This window comes from Anas acuta, chromosome W, assembly GCF_963932015.1.
Source record: "Anas acuta chromosome W, bAnaAcu1.1, whole genome shotgun sequence".
Lineage (NCBI taxonomy): Eukaryota > Metazoa > Chordata > Aves > Anseriformes > Anatidae > Anas > Anas acuta.
This window is the reverse complement of record NC_089016.1, coordinates 818,251-836,548: the sequence shown is the minus strand read 5'-3', so window position 1 is coordinate 836,548 and position 18,298 is coordinate 818,251. Positions and strand designations below refer to the sequence as shown.

At 44.0% G+C, this 18,298-nt stretch overlaps 1 long non-coding RNA gene and 1 pseudogene across 2 annotated transcripts; both read right to left on the bottom strand.

The window, feature by feature from the left end:
- Nucleotides 1-2,503: 2,503 nt before the first annotated feature.
- LOC137847283 (uncharacterized) lies at nucleotides 2,504-17,939 on the bottom strand. 2 transcript variants are annotated; one of them, XR_011090915.1, is made up of 3 exons: nucleotides 17,661-17,939; nucleotides 6,458-6,544; nucleotides 2,504-4,415 (listed from the first exon to the last, which is right to left on the bottom strand). It is a non-coding gene; the product is annotated as an uncharacterized lncRNA (long non-coding RNA). The 2 variants fall into 2 exon arrangements; XR_011090916.1 differs by having other exon boundaries at nucleotides 2,504-4,405.
- LOC137847322 (PCNA-interacting partner-like) lies at nucleotides 7,790-14,731 on the bottom strand (annotated as a pseudogene).
- Nucleotides 17,940-18,298: the final 359 nt, after the last annotated feature.

Below are 18,298 nucleotides of genomic sequence, written 5' to 3'. Positions count from 1 at the left end.
TCCTGAGGGCAATTCCCTCAATTCCCTCATCCAAACAATTAATGAAGATCTTAACGAGGATGGGCCCCAGCACTGGGCAAACGCCACTCCTGACCAGCTCGATTTCACCACCGCTCTCTGGGCCTGGCCACCTGGCCAGTTTTGAACCACATTTTGAAAGAAAAACATGCTTTTTTTTGGTGAAGTGGGTACTTGTCACAGCCCTGGGCTGTGGCTTCTCTAGGAGAATAGTTGGGCAGGCTGCACCAAAGGCTAAGCAAGGGGCATCAGCAGCCCTTCCCTCAGCCAGCAGGGACACGGATTGGACTAGATGATCTTCTGAGGCCCCTCCCGATCCCCCAAATTCTGTCATTCTGTGACATTTTGTCATACTGTGTCAGTCGGTGGCAGCCTGGCCCTAGGAGCTTTCTCAGCTGCCTCAAGCGGCCTCGCTGCAGGAAAAGCCCTGCATGCCTTGATCCCCCACTCTCTGGCATTATACAACTGCCTGGGAGGGCAATTGGGGGGGGGGGGGAAGAGAGGGTAATTAAGGGGGTGCTTGTAATACACAATAAGTGTTTGTTCATTGTCTTTTGTAAAAACAAGGAGTTCTGTTTGAGGAAGGGGAGTGGTGAGAGCTCCCTGCTGAAGTAAGGAGCTGTATAAGGCTTGGCTAGACACTATGAAAATTCCTTTGCTTAATGTAACAAAAAAAGAGAACCCCCTCCCCTTCTCTGCTTCTGCATCTCAGTTGCCTCTTTTGTTCAAAAAAACTCTTGCAAAGTTCATGTAACCATCTCCTGATAAGTTGTTAACCTACTGTATCAACATCCTGCCTTCCTGTCTCAACGCTGGGCCAACATGACCAAATAAAGAAGTTGAACCACAACGCGGAGGAAGACTATGGCGTTCATCTTCACGACCACCAGAGGGACAGAGACGACCCCCTAGCAACAGTGCGTGCAGTCACAGAACATACCCCCGCCTCCTGTGTCATGAAATCACCAAGATATAAAAAGGGACCTTGGTGGGGGGTGAGGTGTGTGCTGTTGGTGGAATGAAGACTCCGTGGCGGCCCAGTGCTGTTTTGCTTGCTGTTGCTTACTCAATAAATTCCTTCCTATTACTGCAATGCTCTCTGAAAATGAATTAAGGGGGCAACTTATAACAGTGCTAATTGGGGGAAGGGGGCAGTATTTAATGAGGGGGGTGGAATTGGGATGCAAAATAGCAGCCTCACATATTGAAACGGCGGCTGCACCGCCCCAGATGTCGGCCTTGCCTCACAAAAAGGTGGCTGTACCACACAAAACGGTGGCCTCGCCTCACAAAATGGTGGCTTTGCCTCACAAAATGGGAGCTGCTCCAGGTGACAGGCTCAGAGCTCCCACTGAGGGCTTTGGAATTCCCTGTGCGCCTCTGTTTGCTCTGGGGCCTCGGGGCTTCCCTGGGGGGGCGCACAAACCCAGCAGCTGCAGCCCACTTTGCAGATCCTGTCCTGGTGGGGAGCCCCCGGCGTGAGGATGAGCCCCCCGTGCAGGAGAGCCCAAAAGGGAGCCCAGCTTCTGCTCCCTGTCACGGGGCAGGAGGGAGGCTGAGGGAGCCGTGAGGGAGGGCGGCCATTTTGTGCTCCCTCCCTGCTTTGCTCTGGGGTCTTGGGGCTTCCCTGCGAGTGGTGGGGGGCCCCTCGGGGTGAGGGGGAGCCCCCCAGGGTGACAGGTGGCCCCTCAGAATGGTTGGGAGCCCTGCAGAGTGATAGGGAGACCCCCATGGTTGTGGGGGCACCTTCAAGGTGAGGGTGTGGGCCCCAGGGGGAGGGTCCCCCAAGCCTGGGGTGGGGGATCCTTGCAGGTCCCTTCAGATCCTGAGGAGATCTGGGAGCAGAGCCGCCTGTCACAAAGGGACTCCCTGCTCACAAAGGGACCCCAATGACGGCACCCACCCGGCCGGGAGACCCTAAAATGGGGGCCCAGACACAGCCCCACCACCTCACACCCTCGTCAGCCTCCCAGAACACCTGAAAACCTCTAAATCTCCCCCAAATCCCCCAAGGCAGCAAAATCCCCCCTTCCCCCCCCCCTCAGGTTTTCCCCCAGGCTCGGCCTTGAGCCCTCAGAAATGGGCTTAGAATTGAAAGAAAAGGTTTTGAAACCTACAAATGAGGCCGCTGACCCTAAAAACTGAGTCCCCTCGCACTGGGAAATGGGATTTGGTGTGAAAAAGGAGGGTTTAAGCATGCAGTGAGGTTCTGGGGTCCTGGAAAGGGAGGCTTGGATTTAAAAAAGTGGTGTTTGGATGTTAAAAAAAACAAGTTTTTTGAGCCTGGAATTCTAAATTCTTGAAGGTTGGAAAGATCTCTCCACGTAATTTGGAGCAGTGCCTCATGAAAGTGTGCCCCTAAATCATTTAAACTCCGCCGGGCACAGTCGAAGGTTTTCTGACCTCCAAGGGACCTTTTGAGGTGAAAAGGCTGGATTTTCCCGAAATCAATCTTGACTGATTCATTCAAAGATTGAAGCCGAAATTCCTTTAAATGGTATATTCTTTAGTGCAGCACTGGATGCACGGGGGATCTCTCCACCTATCGTGCATACCCAAAGCGGAAAGCAGTCTTGAATTTATACAATCAATCTATCAATATTCTACAAGCGCCTATACATATTCCTTACCTATCCCCGCCTTCCCTCGCTTTTCATGCTAATTAGCCTTTTGGCACCTTGCGCCTGTGTAGAGCCTCCCAAGAAGTGTGGGCAGGGGTCTTTGGGACGTGGGCAGGGGTCTTTGGGAGGAAGACCCCGAGTCTTCCTCACAGTGTACATTTCACCTGTGGTCAGGAATCTGCCGAGTTGGCACGTTTCTTAATTGCGAGAGCTGGTTGTTGCCAATTCTTCCGTTTGTTGCATCTTTATAATGAATTCCAGTGTCCAGTTTTGAGATTTAGTCCTTCCATTTGTTTCTCTGTCCATCAGCCGCTTCCTTATCATGAGTTCCAGTGTCTTGTTTCGAGATACACAGTCCATGTCTGGGGATTATCCTTGCCTCCCCAATGCCTCCTTAATCATTCCCCCCGTTTCTTTTCCCATGCAAATTCTTTTGCATCAGATACCTCTATTATTTGCGGTAACACAACAAAGCAGGCATCTAAACAACATATTCCTAACACAAATATTCCTAACACTACTAATGCGATTAGAGCAATGAAAAGTCGTTTCAACCATTAGAGATTGGGCAACCAGGAGGTTAACTTATTCCATGTTTCACTAAAACTAAACTAAATACGAAAGATAATCTTTAGTGATCTCATGTAGGATGCTTGTCTGCTTCCATATTTCTTGCAGGGCGGTAGAGATCCTTCCACTCTGATCTACATACATACAACAACTTGTGTTTATGAGTGTACAGACTCCCCCTTGAGCAACCAATAGGGCCATCCCATTTTGTAATACTACCTGTGATAAACTAGGTATCTCTTCTTGTTGAGCCTTTATAGCATCCAGAGTTTTGTTTTCTAACTTCTCTGTAATTGCAGAAATATTAAGTCTCGCCTTTTCCAATTCACTCACTCCTAACCATGGGATAAACCATCGAACAAAACTATGAAAAGCGGTGTGTCTCTCTATCAAGGGATTGTTAATTTTTCGTCTGATTCTCCGGATATGATTTCTCAAATAACCTCGAGGCGCTACATCATGTATGGTCAAACTGGGGACTACTGCTCCAAGAGTGCAAGTTCCCTTCCAATTCTCGGGCAAGACCTTACGGGCTGTATCATTGCGTAGCCCATACCACCCTTTTCCTTCTGGAACCGGCCAGCTGGTTGAACTTGCCCAGCCGCTAGTCGTACTAATATCAATTGTTCGATTACAAGATGTCTGATTTCCCACATAAGTAGTACCCGTATTTATACAATCCTGTTTTCCCATACCCTTAGGCGGGTTACACCTTTGTTCACATACATAGTAAGATTCCAAGGGCACGAAGCTACTCACTTCTAGTTCCAAAACTCCTTCATATTTTCGACCCCAAGATGTGTTTTCCCACAACTTAGTCCAAGATAAGTTGGCAGGCAAGGGAATCCTGATTAATGATACACTCTTATTCCCATGCTCTGGCAGATGGGTACATACCCAACAGTTTGTCTTATTAATCACTTGAGATACAGTTTGTATTAGGGTCAGGTATAAGTTCTCGTCCCAAGCTGCCCACCCCGAATCTGAGAACCACACCCCTGCAATCATTAGGATCTGGAAAACCATAATCTTGTTGGTTCAAGTGGAGTGGTGGTCCATATCCTTACCAGGGCCTTCTTCACCCTTGAATTGTGGATCCAAGCTGCTTGCTCCTTAATCTTAATGGCGGTGTGTGTTGTCAGTAATACCTGGTACGGTCCGTCCACTTTCCTTCCATTCTTCCTCTAGGGGTTGTCCTGAAAAAGTCTTTATATATATATAATCCCTGAGCTTAAAGGGGTGGATTGGTTGATCCATCCCTCTAGCCCTGGTCCCAAAAACAAATTTATGTACTTTATTTAATTATTTCTGAAGTTCAGTTATATATGCATATAAATATTCTCATCCTAACTGCTTTCGGTCCTCTCCACTAAATAGAAATGGATACGGCCTTCCATACAAGATTTCAAAGAGACTCAAATTCCCTTTTATTCTAGGTTTAACCCAAATTCTAAGTAATGCTAAAGGGAGGGATTGAGGTCATGACAAATTAGATTCTTGTCCGATTTCAGCTATTTGTTGCTTAATTAAACGTTTCGTTTTTTCTACCCGTCCACTTGCCTGTGGTCTATAAGGAGTATGCAGTTGCCAATCTATCTTTAGAATCTTACTTATGTGTTGTACCACTTGCGCACAAAAATGTGAAACTCTGTCAGAAGACATTGCTACTAGAATCCCAAAGCGTGGTATTATTTCATTTAACAAGACTTTAAAGTCTTGTTAAATGAAATAATGACACATTCTGTGTCATTCGGTGGCAGCCGGGCCCTGGCGGCTTTCTCAGCTGCCTCAAGCGGCCTCGCTGCAGGAAAAGCCCCGCACGCCTCGATCCCCCCCTCTGCGGCATTACACAACTGCCTGGGAGGGTAATTGGTTGGGGAGAGGGTAATTAAGGGGGTGCTGATTGAGGGGGGGGGCGGTATTTAATTTATTCTCGCCTCACAAAAATAAGATTTAGCAATCTCTCCACAAATATCCCTTTTACATCCCAAGCCAAAATAGTAACACCATTAAAACACGATGATTTTACATTAACTTCAAATAAGCTAAAGACTTTCAACACCTCACCAGCTCCAGCTCGGATCCACTAATTTTTCCCTGTTGGTTCCCTGGGATTTCAATAACAGAAGTCCCACTGATTAAAGTTTTCAGGTTTATATTAAATTACAATGCAGCTCTGCCCTTATATCCAAAAATATAAAATTAGAATTACTTATATTGCAGTTCAGGATCCTATAAGAACAAAATTCTCAGAATTTAAGAATTGATAGTTTTGTCATAAGCAAAGAAAGCAAAGACAAGAAAAGACCATTAAGAAAAGGAAAGATATAAAGCTTTGGTAGCTGTGGAATTTCTTCTTATTCAACAGGAAATATGACAAATGTAAGCAGTCAAAAAGAAGGGGCCAAGAATATTTTTATCATACATGTCACAATCAGAGCACCAAGTGAACCTATTGGTAGAAGTGCTATCTAGGGCATAAAGTCAGTAACAAAGAGAAAAGCACCCAAGTGCTTTTTACTGAAACACTCTTATCCTGATGTCAGATTGCTGGGAAGATGCTTGCTCACTTGTTGGGAACTATGTTGAGTTGTACCCAAATATTGTACTGAAACTGACACTCAAGGAGGAAAGCAAGCTTGGAAATGACTTAAGCTTCACCATTTCAAACACTGTTAGACTGATACTGTTTAGGTGGTTGTGGTTGAATCCAGTATCCCCACAAAGTCCTCAGTTGTCTACTGCAACAGATCGGCATTGTCTGCATTTCTACAGCTACCACTACAGTTGGTGCTCAGATTTCTTCTGAAAGTAAATAAGCGTTACTTAAGTTGAAAAGTTAAACCTAAATTTCTCTCTTACCATTTCACTTTGCAGCATCAGGCAAATTCTTTGACTCTCAGTCAAGACAATATTTGAATGATAATATACTTGCAAAAAATATGTATTCCCTACTGTTTAAAGGCAGATTAAATCTACGTCAAGTCCCTGCCATAAAAGGACTGTCTCCCAGGGAATAAATTTGTGCACTTGCCCCATGCACACGCTCATACCAAAGAGATACAGAGCTTGAATATACTTTAAAAAAACAATATCTTAATAAAAATAACTGGAAAAGGAAACCTGTATTTCATCTTCCATTAAATTTTCCATATCTAAAAAGCATTGAAAAAGAATTTATTATATTTATATACATATATATATGTATATATATATATATATATATATATTTTTTTTTTTTTTTTTACCTTCGCATTGCTCTGGTCCTGTGAAGGCAGACAGCCTCTATTTTCTGGTACATTCATTATGCCAGTAATAAATTCTGGCAGTTGAACCTTTAATAAAAAGAAGTGAATAAATTTAAATACAAAGATGACTGAAACACAAAAGTAGTACTAACACCAAGTAAAGCTACGATTTTCTCCAGCTTGCTAATGTTTTGAACACCAAAAGCTACTTTTTCTTTAGTCTTTAGAAATACAACTGTTCTAAGAGAGAAATGACATGCAAGACTCAAATTAACTCAGGACAAACTTTACAGTTACTGCCCTAAAAGCAGCTGCCTTTTTTTTTTTTTTTTTAAATAATGGCCTCGTGTAGTGTTTTTTGTTTGTTTTTTTTTTTTTTTAAAAAAAAAAGTTAGCACTATGCCATAATTATAAAGAACTCATTAATCCTCCAAAGTTTTCTACCTTCCCCATGGAAGTAGCAAAAAAATAAAAGAAAAGCAATTGCATCTTCCTGAATTTTAGTCCTCCTTTATGTCTTTTGTAGAACTGTTTGAGTGCAGATTCTCTAAACTTAAGTAGGCAAGTTTGTTACAAGCATACCTGTCAGACTCATACAACAATTTAGGTTAGAAGGGATCTTTTGAGATCACCTAGTCCAGTTACTTGCTTGAAGCAAGACAAGTTAGACCAAGTTGCTCAGTGATGTCTTATCCCTACAAGACATATCCCTTACCCCAAGCCAAAGTTAATATCTCTAAAGGCAAGATTCCACATCTTCTCCGGGCAACCTGTTCCAGTATTTGACTACTTTTTCATGGACACAGCTTTATTCCCAACTCAGGAGGAAGAGTTACTCCAAGCAATTGAAATATCCTGTCCTTTACTGACTAATTTTTCCTCTAATAATGCATGTTACCTTCCTGCAAGCAGACAGATAACTCCTCTCTGTAATTTTTGTTACAAGCTAGAAATAGGTGCAGCTAATTCCAATGTTTACTATTTTTTCATTATAAGTTTCCTTTGTCTTTTAATCTTCCCATGCTCTAGAGAGCACAGAATCAAATACAATCATGTGGCATGCTTGTATTTTAAACTTCCTTTAATTGCTACTAATACACAACCATCAGACCCAGCAACACGGGTTCAGGAAAGTCCATCTCACTAATTTGATATCCTTTTATGATAAGATCACACTCTTAGTAGAGGAAGGGAAAGCAGTGGATGTAGTTTTCCTGGATTTTCACATGGTTTTTGATTTTGTCCTTCATGGTCCTTCTAGACAGATTGCCTAACTGTGAGGAAAACAGACTCACAGTAGGACATTTGGACTCAATTTTTGCAGGTCCCTTCCAACTGCATCCATCTTATTCTGATCTTTGTTACCAGATCAAAATATACAACCAAATTTTTGTTATTTCCATAGTCAGACTGCAATATGTACTACAACTTCTCTAGCCTGGAGCATGGCCTCATGTGTAGCGTTATAACATCTGAAGCACAAGAAACTGCAACAGATGCTTGACTGAGTAGCTGAAGTGGAACCTCTTGCGGTCTCTGGAAAAATCTAACATGAAGATACATGAAGAATATGGAGATCTTTTTTTGCCATTAAGAGCGAGGTATTTTTCAAAATGAAAACCAAAACTATTTGGACTGCCTATCAACATATATCCAAAACTCCATGACACATTAATCACTAAGCTTTGATCCATCTACATCAAGTCTCTACAATTCAGTTTTCAGTTCTGTTTGTGAGAAAGAACAAGATACTCAGTGGAGCTGTGATCTACCCATCCAGCAAGACAGCAGAAATATGCAATTTTTGAATGGATCTAAGATCTCTTAAAGATTTAATAATTTAAAGTCATCTGTTCCTCCAGAGAAAAGGAAAGTCATTTGTGACTAATTCAAGACTTCCGTATATATTTTAGATGCACTGTAAATCCATAACTGGAATCAGAAATATGGTAAAACAGAGATCAAACAAACAAAATACTTACAGGGGCTATGCTTTCCTCTTCAGATACAAGTGCAAGAGCATAGCACTTCTGACATGTATCTATGATATCTAACATATTGCTGCTTGCTAAGAAGGTATCTGTTAGAGGATGCACGGCCGAAAGCACGACAGACACCAGTAGAGTCAGATCATGCTGCTCCCATTTATTGCCCGAATAGCCTCGCTTTTATAGTGAACTTAACAGGGGCGGATAGTGTCTCACACAAGATTATTGGTCAAAAGCACTCGGACAAACAACTACAAGAAAACAACCCCACCTGCAAGAAAACAACCCCCTTGTGATTAGCAGTCACATAGACCTTGTCCTTGAAGCCAGCTACTGGTAACAATATTTTTCTGAATTCCTCAATTGGGCGATGTGGGAACACTGTCACGGGAACTTCTCATAGTTGCCCTGGTAGCTTGGTTTGCTCAGCTACAGCAGGCCATGAGATTTTCTAAGGCCTACTCCTGGTTGCTTAAGGCAAGCTCAGATCGAACAATTGTTCCACGGACTCACGTCCACGCCCTGTATGCCAATTGCCAATTCCCAACAGGTATCATAGGCTTTTTTAACGCCAGCATAATTTTCTGGCTTTTCCATGTTTTCATGTGATAATCCTAGTTTGTCATGTAACAAATATTTCCAAGTTTCCATCACATCATTAAGTAATACCGTGAAATCTCCATGGTGCTAATAGGACAGAAAAAACAAACAAACAAACAATGTTTTATGTTCAGCATAGCTTTAAAAGTTACTTTAAAACAAGATACATATATATATATCTTACAGAACAAAATTATAAAGTAAATATTTGCATTTGTAACGAACAAAGTAGTACTTATAATTGAAGTTATTCCGGTGCTTTGGTCTTAGAGCTAACTTTTTGAAATAAAGTCCTTTATCCTGATCTTTAAAATGCCAGGCATATATTTTGAACTTTACTCATAAGAAAATAAATTGATTTTCACAGGACTACTGCATAAATACAGTTAATTATTTGCAGAAATAGCGTTCATCACAGCAGACATTTACCTTCCAAAAGCAGTAAATAATATTAACATGGTTCAAGTAGTGATCTGGGAAAACATACACCATCTCCCAACCAAAATGAACATTTTTCCCCCCTCCCACGTTAATACTTTACTATAATGTTGATAGCACTGCTACACAGATCTAACAAATGCATTAAAGCAACACACACCTAATTATATCCATATATCCCTTACTAGTATCATAAATAACATCAACCATATGACACTATCTTACACCCAGCTTTGGGCCCACACTCCCTTACAGAATGATTAGATTACATTCCCATGCACCCATCTGCCTCCTTCCCTTTAGTCCTTTCCCCCCCCCCCAAATGAAAGAGAACTATAACTTGACAGTCAATTAGAAGATTTACTAGCAATTAATAGAGTTAAAGTGCAAATAAAGTAGGCAAAAAAATGACATAATGTGGGTAGCACAATAACTACCAGCATGTTTTCAGCAACTGAAGAATCTTTCCCTATTCTAGGCAAAAAATAAAATTTATTTTATTTTTTGTATCCAAGTAATGTAATGTATCCAAGTAATGTAAGAGGCTGGTTTCACAGCTGCAGTCCCTTTCCTTTTTCTACTCTCGAGAGAAGTGCACTCCGTTGACCTTTGATAGACAGAAACAGAAAATACATCAAGAGGAAGGACTAAAATCACATTTGATTTATCTATCAGTTACTTTCCCCCTCCCCTCCCCCCAAAGGATTTACATCAAAATAAGGTCATCTGCTATAAATGCATTTATAAATAGGGGTGCGTCCAATAATGATCCCTAAGCACTTCTGAGATGTGCAAACGCTTGACTGTAAAGCAATAGCTTGCAGTTTTATTATGCAGAAACCAAAAGGGAAAATATAGAAAATGCTTTTTATTAAGTCTTTACACGGAAGAACCGAAGAGACTAAAAATAAAAGACTAAACATGGGATTATGGACTGCATACAATCTTGTAAATAAGTGGAAAACTTAAGGACCAAAGTTGTTAGCAAAGGTGCCATAGTCGGGGTTTACAAGAACAACAGCAGGGCACAAGCGAAAAGCAAAAAGGTAAAAGTCACAGAAGGCAGGAACAAATAAGGATGGAATTCACAGTTCTAAATCAAAAAGAGTAAGTGACACATCCCTCTTATTTGAGTAAAACTGAATGAGGTCTTAACTAGATTGCAGCCTACAACCTTCATTGTCAGCAAGAAGACGGGAGAGTTTAGGAAATGCTGCACTTGGGTACAGTATATAACACTACTTAGACGATCTCTTATTTAAAGGAGATGAGTATTGTCAGTGGTTAAAGACTGCAATAATGAGAAAGCCATAAAATAAGTTCAATCCCTTTAAGCAAAACTACATTCACAAAGAATTACAGTCAGAACCTGACTGTAAGTTAAAATACATAGCAAAGGCTTCTGCTACTCTTCTGCACCCCCCCCCCTCCCCCCCCCCCCAATCAAAAGAAGGGCATAGACCTATTACAATGAGTCCAGAGGAAGGCCACAAAGACAATCAAGGGGTTGGAGCACCTCATCTACAAAGACAGGGTGTGGGAGTTGAGACTGTTCAGAAGAGAAGGCTCCAGAGACCTTAAGGGGTCCTACAGCAAAGCTGGGGAGGGACTCTATCAGACAATGTAGGGATAAGACAAGGGGGAATGGCTTTACACCAAAAGAGGGTCGATTTAGATTAGACCTTAGGAAGACATTCTTTGCTGTGAGGGTGGTGAGGCACTGGAACAGGCTGTCCAGAGAAGCTGTGGATGCCCCATCCCTGGAAATGTTCCAGGCTGGGTTGGATGGGGCTTTGGACAACTGGGCTGGTGGGAGGTATCCCTGCCTGCTGCCAGGGGAAGTTGGAAATAAATGGCCTTTAAGGTCTCTTCCAACACAAACCATTCTATGATACGAACTCTTTCCACTTCAGCCCCTTCAAAAATTAAATATATAATATTATAAGCACAACTCAAAGAGATTAGCAGTTGGTCAGAGAAAAAAAAGAGTCTCATTTTAGCTTGGTACTTGTGGAAGAATTTGTTTCAAAACAAAGTAGAACTTCAATATAGTATTTAGTAAACCAAAGCCATTCCTTGCAAGACAAAGGACATGCAGAGATTAGCAAAGTTGAAAATATTTTTGCAGCACTAATATAAGTAAAATTGCACTCCAGGTATTAAATTTCACGATCAGGTGCTCACTGTGGCAGTGTATTCTATTACTTACACAGTCAATTGTCGCAAGTCCGATGTTAAATGAAAAAATAAGTGCGTGATGGTTTCCAACAAGCATATGCCAGCTAACTAATGTCTAAAGGAAGTTCAAAAAGTTCTGGACTTTCATTCCATGATAGACATTGCAAATATTGTGTTTCATGGGCATAGAAAAAACATGTTATAAAGCATCTTCACTTCCTGTGCTTCTTGATAATGTAGCACATTAAATCTCCTTGGACTCCTATTTTAGCATGTTTGAAATCCAGTAGCAACATTTCATGCCTAAATACACCTTTTTAGTATTGCCTAGGTATTGTGAACTTTCTAGGGCTAACTACATAGCAAAGCCATTTCTATTTTGCCATAGAGTTGTTAAAAAAAAACAAAAAACAAAAAACACACAAACATGATGCATATTCCAGCAATACTATGGTCTCTCCTACCTTCCCTAAATTAATGGTCATTAACCACTTTTCAAACATGTGCTTTCAAGGTTGCTGTGTTTAACCACCATCGCGGTGTTGTCTCTAATTCTAGTTTTTCAGGCATACTCCTAGATTGCAGTATTCCTGTCCGGCACTCTTCCTGATTTGTGAGATTCTGCAATCTGGCAGTCTCCAACCCCCCACTGAGCTTTTAGTGCTTGCATGTGCTCTCTTCTAAGAGGGAGGCTCCCAAACTGTGGCCTATAAAGCACATTATGCAATATAAAGCAACACTTCAAATGGGTTTCCTATTCCAGGAAATGTTGATAGGGCTGCATGCAGATTTAGAAACCCATCCGTGTAAGAGCAAATCTAGAGACATAAGCATCTGATAGCTGTGACATTGAAGTCTGGCAGAAGCAAAGGCAATGAACTTTCAGGCCAAGATCCCAGGCTTAGAAAAGCCAGTATAACTTGCACAGCTAATGGTTTGGGACTGCACAATGTTTTAGAGGGTAGTCCTCAGTACAAGAGGCACACTGACATACTGAAGAGACCCCAGTGATGAGCCACAAAGATGATCAAAGCACCCCTCCTCTGAAGAGGGGCTGAGAGAGCCAGGGCTGTTCAGCCCTGAGAAGAGAAGGCTCAGCAGGGAATGTGTCAATGAGTACAAAGAGCTGAACAGAGGGTGCAAGGAAGGGAGCCAGGCTCCTTGCAGTAGTGCCCCACTGACATGAGAAGATATAACAGGCACAAACACAGGAGGGTCCATCTGATCATCAGGAAAGTCTGTGAGGGTCACTGAGCTCTGGCACAGCTTGCCTATAAAGGCTATGAAATCTCACTCCCTGGGAGGGAGAATTCTCCCTCCTTGAGACTCAAAAGCTGTCTGGACCAATGCTAGGAACAGTTTCTAGGCGGCCCTGCTTTAATAAAGGGAGGTCCACAGGTACAAACATAATCAACAAGACAATTACTCTCAATTGAACTTCACCTTGAAAATTTACTTCTGTTTCAAACCTCAAGAAAGGTGGCTCTTCTTGAAAGTTTACCTACGTTTTTTTTGCTTTTACCTAGATTGATTAGTAACTTTCACTACACACTATATGCCACCAACGGCTTTATGCATTTTAGCTACAACAGAAGATACATTCAGAGGAAGTCAAATTACACATTTTTCCCCTTTCATCACAACTATTCAGTTAACTTTTCTCAGGCTGTTTGCTCCCATTATACTTAGTGAAATTCAAGTCTACAAGTATGAGACTTAAATGTTTCTGTAGTTTTCCAAAGAGCTGTGACAAGACATGCTGTTCAGCTGGGTAGGGAGCAATCTCTTCTTCATCCCTTGACGTATCACATGCAAGGAACACTGTACACTTCCTAGAAGTACTGGGTACACTCACAGCTCAGATGCATAGGACTTCAACTGAGGAGCCTTAGGAAAAACAGCAGCCAAGAATGCAATGTTGCAAGCAACTTGTGCAGCCTATACCCAATCCATCTTACACTCATTCTTCTCATATCATTCCAAAGCATTTCCAGAGCCCTTAGCAAAAAGATAAAAGGAGAACCTTGAGCTGAGCAGTGGACCAAATGAATTGCCTTGATGGGATAAGAACATCCCAAATGCTACTTACCTCACTCTGCTCTACAGAGAATGAGAAACCCTCAGCAGAAATACACTGAAGTTGCACAAGCAAACAAAATACACTAGTATTTAAAGCTGAAGACTCACATACATACTTAAAACACTTCTATCCTCTCATCTGTCTTGGTGTTCTTTTTCTAAGCCCTAATGTGACAAAGTGCTTAATCATTACTTCTAGAGCATCTCATGGCATCAAACATTCAGATGAAACACTGAATTGACCAAAATGCTTGTTTCAAATAGGTGCCCAAACAAAAAGTCCAGTAAGTGAACCCGGTTTAAGATGCACTAAATACCGTGAGAAACAAAGTTGTGTTTTTGCATGCAAGTTTTTGCAGTGGAAAATCCACTAACCTTGAATATTCAGAAGTGATTGTGCAGGCATGACAGTAACACAGCTGTGGGGAGTATGTTAAGCAGATAAAGGGAAGGTCCCGCTGTCCCAAAATAATGCAGATAGCTAAGAAAACCAGGATGAGCAGTACAAAATCTGTAAAAACAAAAATCACAGGCCCTCTAGTCACAAAAGAAGGAAAAAGGAAAAGGAGAAATTAACAGTTGCTCAAATAAAATTGTACATAGATGGTGTGGAAGTGCATGGAACAGTGTGTGAACCTGTAGCACTCAGCCAATGAGGGAACGGGAGAAATCAGGTGTCGAGTAATAGGGAATATAAGGTTATGATAAACTTTTACCGTGAGCTCCTGCTTGAAGGACACGCACCACCGCAACTGCGAATAAAATAGCTTCACGGAAGACCCTGTCTGAGAAACTTGAGATTTTTGGCACAGTACCAAGAATGTTCTGAAAGAATGCTGACCTGTTTATTGACTTCAGCCATTGACAGTTGTAACACCATCAGCATGCAATCTGTTCCACATACAGTAGTTCTTTCTGAGTTTGAAAATAAGTGCCATTGTCTTCCGAAATGTTTGATCAAGTTTGAAATCTTTTGCTAGAAATCAACCATTGTCTAGAGTAGAACACAAAATTAAGAAAAATAAATGTGAAAAATAAATAAGAGAGGCCCACGCATGTTTTCACCTTCCATTAAGCTACATATCTGCTGTTTTCTTTTTTTTTTTTTTTAACATCAAGTCCAGAGAATAAGTTCTTTCCATTAAACACATAGCGCATTAAGACTCACCTCACTAATGACGAAGCAACAATGAAAAGGCAGGGTAGAAAGTGCTTATGCATGATGTCTTCACAAAGACCCCTTATTCTCCTTGTATATTTTACTAACTTGAAAGAATGAAAGTTATTACAAAGGACACTCTTTTGTCTCAGCAAGGACCCAATCTGAATACCCTAAAGTGTATCTTCAGTACTACCTGCTTTCACTGCTTGTCCAGTTTAAAACTGGAAAGATGACATTCACTATTGTTTCCTAGTTATTAATAAAAACATCTGATTTGTTGTTGTTGTTGTTACCTATGCACAAAGCCTTTTTTCCTTTCCTTCCCTAAGTCATCATTCTCCCTATTTCCTTTGGAAACGAGCTTCAACATCAGTTTTGAATTTGACTATTTCGTGCTTTGGTCTTTCACCTTCTTGCATTTACTAAGCCCAAAGTACCTGAGACTCTTAAACTGCCTTCTCTAAACCCATTAATTTCTGAAACACAATTCCCTATCGCTGCATACAGTACACAATCAAGACCCCCGTCTTTTACTTTCAGAACACAAACCCAACCTTTCCCCTTAGTTCATCTTGTTAACGTGTAGGCCACTGCACTTATTTATTTATTGGTAATTAGTATGATCAGGAACAGGAGAGGGGTGGGGAAAACAGACATCTTGCAGCAAGCAAGACAAAGCAACAACTTACTTACCAAGATGTTTGCAGGGGAAGAGTTCGAATCACAGTATGGTTTGGGTTGGAAGTGCCATCAGTTAAAGCCCATCAGTTTCCAACCGTGGAAAGCCATGGGCAGGGATGCCTTCCACCAGATCAGGTTGCCCAGGGCCCCATGCAGCCTGGCCTTGAACACCTCCAGGGATGGGGCATCCATGGCTTCTCTGGGCAACCTGTGCCAGCACCTCAGCATTGTCTAAGCAAACAGTTTCTTCCCAACATCTAACGTAAAGCTGCAAGCTTTGTTTAAGTTATGAAAGTGATCAGTTAGTTAACTTTTAACCTATTCTCCCTTGTCTTATCATTACACTCCTTGATGAACAGTCCCTCCTTCTCTTTCTTGCAGGCCCCCTCCAGGGGAGTGAAGTTGCTTTATTTTACCCCATTTTACTTTGACATGAGCAAAAAGCAGGAGCCATCGCAAACAAAACTGTTGGATAGGTCCAAATCAGCCTAGGGCAGGCATAACAATCTCTCGAGAAGGGGTTGCTACCCCCTCACTCTCCTCAGCGGGAGATGCTTCTGAGGAACAATACAAGTCACTGGGAGCCAGCAGCCACCCTAAGAACCCCAAAAAGCCCGCAGGACAAGCCCTGGACCCTATACCCGGCATTACGAGCCGGCATCGCCGCCAGCACCCGGGACCCACCCCGAGCTCCGAGGGTCCCCCCGCTTCACAGAATCACAGAATCACAGAATTTTCTAGGTTGGAAGAGACCTCAAGATCATCGAGTCCAACCTCTGACCTAAAACTAACAGTCCCCACTAAACCATATCCCTAAGCTCTACATCTAAACGTCTTTTGAAGACTTCCAGGGATGGTGACTCCACCACCTCCCTGGGCAGCCCGTTCCAATGCCTCACAACCCTTTCAGTAAAGAAATTCTTCCTAACATCTAACCTAAAACTCCCCTGGCGTAACTTTAGCCCATTCCCCCTCGTCCTGTCACCAGGCACATGGGAGAACAGGCCAACCCCCACCTCGCTACAGCCTCCTTTAATGTACTTATACAGAGCAATAAGGTCACCCCTGAGCCTCCTCTTCTCTAGGCTGAACAAGCCCAGCTCCTTCAGCCGCTCCTCGTAGGACTTGATCTCCAGGCCCCTCACCAGCTTCGTCGCCCTTCTTTGGACCCGCTCAAGCACCTCGATGTCCTTCTTGTAGCGAGGGGCCCAAAACTGAACACAGTACTCGAGGTGCGGCCTCACCAGAGCCGAGTACAGGGGGACGATCACCTCCCTAGCCCTGCTGGTCACAGTGTTTCTGATACAAGCCAGGATGCCGTTGGCCTTCTTGGCCACCAGAGCACACTGCTGGCTCATATTCAGCCGACTGTCCACCATCACTCCCAGGTCCTTCTCTGCCTGGCAGCTCTCCAACCATTCCTCTCCCAGCCTGTAGTTCTGCTTGGGGTTATTGCGCCCCAGGTGCAGGACCCGGCACTTGGCCTTGTTGAACTTCATACAGTTGACCTCAGCCCATCGGTGCAGCCTATCCAGATCCTCCTGCAGAGCCTTCCTACCCTCGAGCAGATCGACACACGCACCTAGCTTGGTGTCATCTGCAAACTTACTGAGGGTGCACTCAATGCCGTCATCCAGATCATTGATGAAGATGTTAAAGAGGACCGGCCCCAGCACCGAGCCCTGGGGGACGCCACTAGTGACTGGCCTCCAACTGGACTTGGCTCCATTCACCACTACTCTTTGGGCCCGGCTATCCAGCCAGTTTCTAACCCAACGAAGCGTGCGCCAGTCCAAGCCAAGAGCAGCCAGTTTCTTGAGGAGAATGCTGTGGGAGACGGTGTCAAAAGCCTTGCTGAAGTCAAGGTAGACCACATCCACAGCCTTTCCCTCGTCCACCCAGCGCGTCACTTTGTCGTAGAAGGAGATCAGGTTCGTCAAGCAGGACCTGCCTTCCATAAACCCATGCTGGCTGGGCCTGATCGCCTGCTTGCCCTTCAAGTGCCGCATGCTTCCCCACCGCCCGGCTCCCCGGGCACGCCGCGAGGCCCCAGCGGGCTGAGGCTGCCCCCGCTCACCCAGCTCCGGCCGTCGGGAGGCCGCGGCTGCCGGCAGGGCTCCGGTCCTTTCCGCCGCTTGGAATTGAAATCCTCCGCTGCCGCCCAATGAGGGAGCGCAGGGCCGCTGCCCCGGACGGACAGGGGGTGGCCCGGGGCTGGGAGGCGCTGCCGGGAAGCGCGGCCGTGCGGGGCCGGAGAGGTGCGTGGGGAGGGCCCGGGGGAGCCGCAGAGGGCTCGGGGCTTTCCCCCGGGCCCGAGCAGGAGCGGGGCTGCGCCGGGGGTTGGGCCCGGGCCCGGGCCCTTGCTGGTAGCGTTGTGGGGCTGCACGGTGTGGGGTGGGCTCCTTTGGGGCAGCCGCTGGGCCCCCAAGGGAAAAGGAGGGAGCGGGAAGGTGAAGGGTGCGGGGAGGGGGGCTGAGCCGCACGGCCGGGTTGTCCCCCTGGTGCTGCCCCAAGGCATGGGGTCTGCCGTGGTGGGGAGCCTTCGAGGTGGCGAGGAGTTGTGTTTGGCCTTAGGAGCGTGGCGATGCGAGTTATGTGGCTAACGTCCTTCTGTCAACGTGGTGGTTTGTTGTGTTGGTTAATAAATGCACGCTCCCAACGTGGAGAGCCTCTTTGAGTCCCGCTGATAGCGCCATCAAACTGTGGTGGCTCCCA